This window comes from Rhipicephalus sanguineus, chromosome 5 (genome assembly GCF_013339695.2).
Source record: "Rhipicephalus sanguineus isolate Rsan-2018 chromosome 5, BIME_Rsan_1.4, whole genome shotgun sequence".
In the NCBI taxonomy this organism is placed as follows: domain Eukaryota; kingdom Metazoa; phylum Arthropoda; class Arachnida; order Ixodida; family Ixodidae; genus Rhipicephalus; species Rhipicephalus sanguineus.
This window is the reverse complement of record NC_051180.1, coordinates 195,042,978-195,049,426: the sequence shown is the minus strand read 5'-3', so window position 1 is coordinate 195,049,426 and position 6,449 is coordinate 195,042,978. Positions and strand designations below refer to the sequence as shown.

Sequence of the window (6,449 nt, the reverse complement as noted above, 5' to 3'; positions counted from 1 at the left end):
GTGCTCGCGTATCAGCCCTAATTACTATCGGGTATGACCACAGCTTTTAGAAACAGTTTAAAAGTCCGATTTCGGCCCGTAACGGGTGGCCCAGTGAGCAGTGCGCCAGCGTCCAGCGTGCCTCGTGCAGCGTCCCAGCGTCCCAGTACCCAGCGCCACACTGGTCCAATAATCAGGTATGGCACTGGGACAGTGCCACTGGGTTTTCCGATAGGGGTGGGATGCAGTTAGCGCAGGATCTGCAATGAACTGCCAAAAGTTGCCCACTGGCTGAAGCTACAGCACACAAATGCTCTGAAAGGCGTTTACTTAAACATCTTCCAGTTTGGCCCACATAGACCTTGCTGCAGCTTAATGGGACCTCACAGACAATTTCCGATCTGCATCCCACAAACTTGCGTTTGTGATTCGTGCCGCAGCTTCCACTCCTCTGCACACTCGTAAGGGCACACACCCGTGACAATTTACATGACGCTGAACAAAAAACATCTACGCCAAATTTCCTGGCCATCTTCTTGATACCATGCGAAAGTTTGTGGCCATAGGGCAAAACCACAAAACCTCGCCTTTATGTTCCTAATGTACTGTCCGCCCGTGGAGGTGCAGTACATCTACCAAAGGTTTCCAACAGTTTCTCTGCTACGGCCTTTAGCAGAGCGTCCTGAAAACCCGCTTATTGCAGTCTGGCCACTTGAGAAGTGAAACTATCCTGGACCGTGTGTTGGCATGACTTACTTAAAGATGACTTCAAACATGACTTTATGCGGTCAGTTAGCATCATTACTTAATACTTAATACTAAACTCCCCAGCATGTGAGAAATGGTGCGTGACTAAATAAGCACAGGTGTCATGTATGATTAATATTACCGAACTGAGTGCTTGATACGTATGTGAAATTACATTCTTATGCTCACAGATTCAGCCACTGCACCAGCAGAAGTGTCGATTATACTCGCACAGCTGAGGTAGGCGAGCCTGCTGAATCCTCTGCAGACCTGGCCGCAGGCTTCAAAGAAGTACAGCCCTCTTGCAGTTCAGAACCACAAGGCTTCAAGGCTTGCTCAACAAGCGATACAAACACAGATGTTGGTGAAGGTACGAAAGCTTATTTATTGAATTCTATATTGCCTTCTTTGGATGCTTTCCTTGTTTTCTGCACATCAGAAATTTTTGATATCGCCCCTTCAGACAGCTCATAAACAAATGCATTGATACATGTTTGGTACTTATTTCTTGCACGAGCTTATCGATCATCGGCAATGCTTGGCATGCAAGAAGTGTTCAGTCACATTTCATCAACATCATCAGCCTGTCTACGCCCACTGCAGGGCAAAGGCCTCTCCCATGTTCCGCCAATCAGCCCGGTCCTGTGCTTTCTGCTGCCACGTTATACCTACAAACTTCTTAATCTCATCTACCCACATAATTTTCTGTCTCCCTCTCACGCGTTTGCCATCTCTTGCAATCCAGTCGGTTACCCTTAATGACCACCGGTTATCCTGCCGACGTGCTAGGTGCCCGGCCCATATCCATTTCTTCTTGATTTCAGCTATGATATCCTTAACCCCCGTTTGTTCCGTTAAGTAGCCGACATAAGAAAGTATAATATGGAGAGAATTGAGCATGCTCTAAAGAACGGAAGAAGCCTCAAAGCTATGAAGACAAAACTGTGATTAGGCAAAAATCGGATGTATGCATTAAGGGACAAGGAGGGCAAGGTCACAACCAATATGGATAGAATAGTTGAGGCAGCGGAAGAGTTCTACGGAGATCTCTACAGCAGCCGAGACAGTCAGGATGATAACGTAAGCAGCAGTAACAGCCCAGAAGAATCAGACATCCCACCAGTACTGACAGAAGAAGAAGAAGTAAAGAAAGCCCTAAAGGGAATGCAAAGAGGCAAAGCCGCTGGTGAGGATCAGGTAACATCACACCTGTTGAAAGACGGTGGAGAGTTTATGTTAGAAAAACTGGCCACCCTGTATACGAACTTTCTCTCTACGGGGAGGATACCAGACTCTTGGAAGAATGCCAACATCACCTTGATCCATAAGAAAGGGGACGTCAAGGACCTGAAAAATTACAGGCCCATCTGCTTACTGTCCGTTGTCTACAAGCTATTTACAAAAGTAATTGTTAACAGAATTAATACGACATTAGAGTTCAATCAACCAAAGGACCAGGCAGGATTTCGTACAGGCTCCTCAACAATAGACCATATTCGTACTATCAATCAGGTGATAGAGAAATTCGAGGAATACAACCAACCCCTATACATAGCCTTCATAGATTACGAGAAGGCATTTGATTCGGTGGAGACTTCAGCAGTCATGCAGGCACTGCGGAATCAGGGCATCGACGAAGCCTATATATACACAATGGAAGAAATCTACAGCGGATCCACAGCCACTATAGTCCTCCATAAAGAAAGCGACAGAATCCCAATAAAGAAGGGCGTGCGGCAGGGAGACACGATTTCTCCAATGCTATTCACCGCGCGTTTACAAGAGGTTTTCAGGGCCCTAGATTGGGAAGAATTAGGGATAAGAGTTCATGGAGAGTATCTCAGTAACCTGCGATTCGCTGATGACATTGCATTGATGAGTAACGCGGGAGACGAATTACAGCTCATGATTACTGAACTGGATACGGAAAGTAGAAGAGTAGCTCTGAAAATTATTATGCATAAAACTAAAGTAATGTGGAACAATCTTGGCAGAGAACAGCGCTTTGCGATAGGTGGCGAGACACTGGAAGGTGTAAAGGAGTACGTCTACTTAGCACAGGTAGTAACCGTGGAGCCGAACCATGAGAGTGAAATAACCAGAAGAATAAGGATGGGATAGGGCTCATTCGGCAAGCATTATCAAATCATGAATGGTAGTCTACCACTATCCCTCAAGAGGAGGGTATATAACAGCTGCATCTTACCGGTACTTACCTACGGAGCAGACACCTGGAGACTTACAAAGAGGGTTCAACTTAAATTAAGGACGACGCAGCGAGCAATGGAATTGAAAATGATAGGTGTAACCTTAAGAGACAGTCACATTTACTGCAATTTTAATAAAACATGTACTAGTTGCAAATCAGTTCTGCGGAATCCCGCAAGGTGGCGGAAGGGTTAAGAAAGGGAAAATAGACAACCACCCATTTGTAGCACGAAGCCACAAGGAAATCCATACGGATTTCTCAGAAATAAAGCCTCTGAGTTGCCGAAAAATTCGTCCTGGTCCGGGGATCGAACTCGGGACCAACGCCTTTCCGGGGCGGTCGCTCTACCAATTGAGCTAACCAGGAAGCTAGCAGTTGGCAGCGCGAGGGCGAATTCATTGACAACTCGAAATAACTGGACACATATTGCAAATCAGTTCTGATGGTGCACGATGTGGCTTACTAATGTTACCTGACCGATCGATGTCAATGTGTGGTTTTAAATCGTGCAGAGTCACAGGGTTCCGTACGAAGGACTCTTCTCTGCATAATTTGTGTAAATTATTTAGGCTGCAACCCAGAATTCTAAAATGCGCATTCACAGCAAGAGCCCCATGTATGGCTAGTGATTAGCCTTTTGGTTCATTTCTGTGGATGCACGGAGAGAAAGGACATTACAGTTGTGTCGTGTGCACTCAACACTACTAAAATTTATTGGCTGATACATGAGCGGTACTGTTTAATGCTTGCAGATGCAGCCACTGCACTAGCAGAAGTGCCTACAACTGGTGCAGTTGAAGTAGGCGAGCGTGCTAAATCTTTGCCTGAGCGGACCTCCGATGCTTCAACCATAGAAGCTGCGGTGCCTGACACGCCTACCACGAAGGTCACGTCAAAGGGGTCGCATCCGCCAAGTGCCGATGCATCAATGAACACTATTCCATGTAAGCATTGTTTAACCCAGTATGTTTGGAATTGTTAACAAATGTGATTTGGTACAACCTTCTGATTGTACAATGTTTCTTTTTGTCCATTTGTACCGAGGCGTTCAAGACAGAGAGGTTCAGACAGAGGTCAAAAAGGAGTACATTGATTCTGTGGAAGCTGACAAGGAGCTGCGGCTTGAATTATCAAGGCTAAAGGAACGATTCGACAGCCTCAAATTGACACAGTCATCACTACAAAAAGATGAGAAACGTGTGAACTTTTACACAGGGCTCCCAAGTTATGCCATGTTGTTAGCAATGTTCAACATTCTGGAAGGTAGCGTGTCACATTGAGGAAGAAATGTCCTGACCAAGTTTCACGAATTCCTTGTGACTCTAATAAGGTTAAGACTTGGAGTACCTCTACAGGACCTGGCCTATAGGTTTTGTGTAAGTAAATCAATAATGCTTATGCATGAAAGCAATAAAGTTTCTTGTTACGCTCAGCATAGAATGTGCCTGAACAAACCAACTTCTTAGCATAAAGCGCGTTGCCAAATCAAAGCAATGAGTGCAGTTAAGTAGGCCAACGTTTGCATTCAGCAAGTGCTGTGCATTTGCTTGTGACCATTAAATAGTACAGGATACTAAATACAGTAATGTACAAAACTAAATGCTGCTGTCATTTTAGCACACTAGGTGTCATTTTCTGGAAAAAGACTCATCATGAAGCATAGCTGTACTAATGAAATGTAAATTGTGCTAAACAACATTTGAAAAGATGTATAGAGTTTTAGATTGTACTGCTGTACCTCCTGTAGTAATCACTGATACATAATTTTTGTTCTCCAGGTCAGTGAAGCCACAGTGACAAGGATCTTAGAACGCTGGCTTGATGCCATGCATGTTCGCCTGCACAGGCTTGTGGAGTGAACAGAACGTGAGGAGCTGCAACTAACCATGCCTGTGTGTTTTCGTAAAGCATTTGGGACAAGGGTGGCTGTAATAATTGATTGCTTTGAAGTAGGGGTGTGCGAATATCAAATTTTTCGAATACGAATCGAATACGAATATCCACCTTCGAATATCGAATATCAAAGGAAAAATGCCTCCACAGTAACAATGTTTTATTTAAGACGTAGCAATTTGAAAAAAAAAACATTAACTGCCTGACTGGCAACACAACATACACTGCTATCTCCAGAACACAATGGCCAGGCTAGCACTATGCACTCACAACACATGCAAAATATCACGGCACAATGAAAGTAATGACTATATGTTATCATGAAGAAATATGAGTTGCTCCACATGATCAGGCAGCAGGCGCTCCCTTGTAACAGAGACAACCCCCCCCCCCCTGCTACTGAAAAGGCACGCTCGCTTGGAACAGAAGTGGCTGGTATAGGGAGTTACATGGGGCAAAGCTTTGCCAGACTGGGGTATCTGAAGGTGCCTACAGTCCGTATTCTGTATGTATCATGTAACCCGATCTTTGTACATGCAATAATAATCAATAAACTTGAACTTGAACTTGAACCAATCACATGGGTCGCTGTCTTTCTTCAGAAGTGGTCCCGCATAGTGAACAAGTGGTAGTGCGGCACGTTACGGCCGCATAATATTGAAAATGTACGGTTACATGATCGCCAACAGCGCTGCACGTCGGAGATGCACCAGCAATAAATCATGCGTATTGGGGCGCTCGTCGCAGGCAGATATCGGGCCTCCGTGTACTTACAATATTTATCGCTCCTCTCGGCAACGTTTTTAGCGATACGAACGCAGCAGAAATGTGGAAGACGAGTTATTGTGTGCATGATAATCGAATCGGAATCGCATATTCGAATTTTTCGAATATTCGAAACTCTTCGAATACACGATTCTCGAATCGAATACGATCATTTCGAATGTAATATTCGACGAATATTCGAAACTTTCGAATATTCGCACACCCCTACTTTGAAGTGTTTACAGAACGGCCCTCTTCAGTTCTCCCACGCTGTCAGACTTGGTCAAGATACAAGCATCATAATACTGTTAAGTATTTAATTGGAATTGCACCTCAGGGTGCCGTCACTTACATCTCCAAAGGATGGTGTGGGCGTACAAGCGACAAGCTCTTGACTGAGCGCTGTGGTATCCTCAACAACCTACTACCAGGAGACACTGTGCTAGCCGACAGAGGTTTCACTATTGCTGATGCCGTAGGGGTTCATTGTGCGCAGCTTGAAATGCCAGCATTCACGAAAGGAAAGCGACAGCTCACGGCCTGGAAGGTCGAGAAGACGCGAAAAATAGCCATTACACGTAGAGAGGGTGATTGGGTTGTTGCGTCGCAAGTATGCAATTTTGTCCTCAATTATTCCCATTGAGCTTGTCAGGACTAAAAGTGGAGACACTGTAACTCAATTGGACAAAATTGTGGCAGTGTGTTCAGCATTGACTAATCTCAGCAGGTCTGTTGTGCCATTTCAATGAATTTGGTGTGTGATACAGATAATGTAATAGTGATGAAAGAGGGTGGGTGTGCAAACGCACACATGTGATTAATACAAGCGTGCTGACTATTAACTGAAAGGGTGCAC

At 44.8% G+C, this 6,449-nt stretch overlaps 1 long non-coding RNA gene across 1 annotated transcript; it reads left to right on the top strand.

The window, feature by feature from the left end:
* The first annotated feature begins 3,437 nt into the window (after nt 1-3,437).
* On the top strand, nt 3,438-4,880 carry LOC119394553 (uncharacterized). Its single transcript, XR_005184180.2, has 3 exons — nt 3,438-3,879; nt 3,980-4,311; nt 4,714-4,880. It is a non-coding gene; the product is annotated as an uncharacterized LOC119394553 (long non-coding RNA).
* Nucleotides 4,881-6,449: the final 1,569 nt, after the last annotated feature.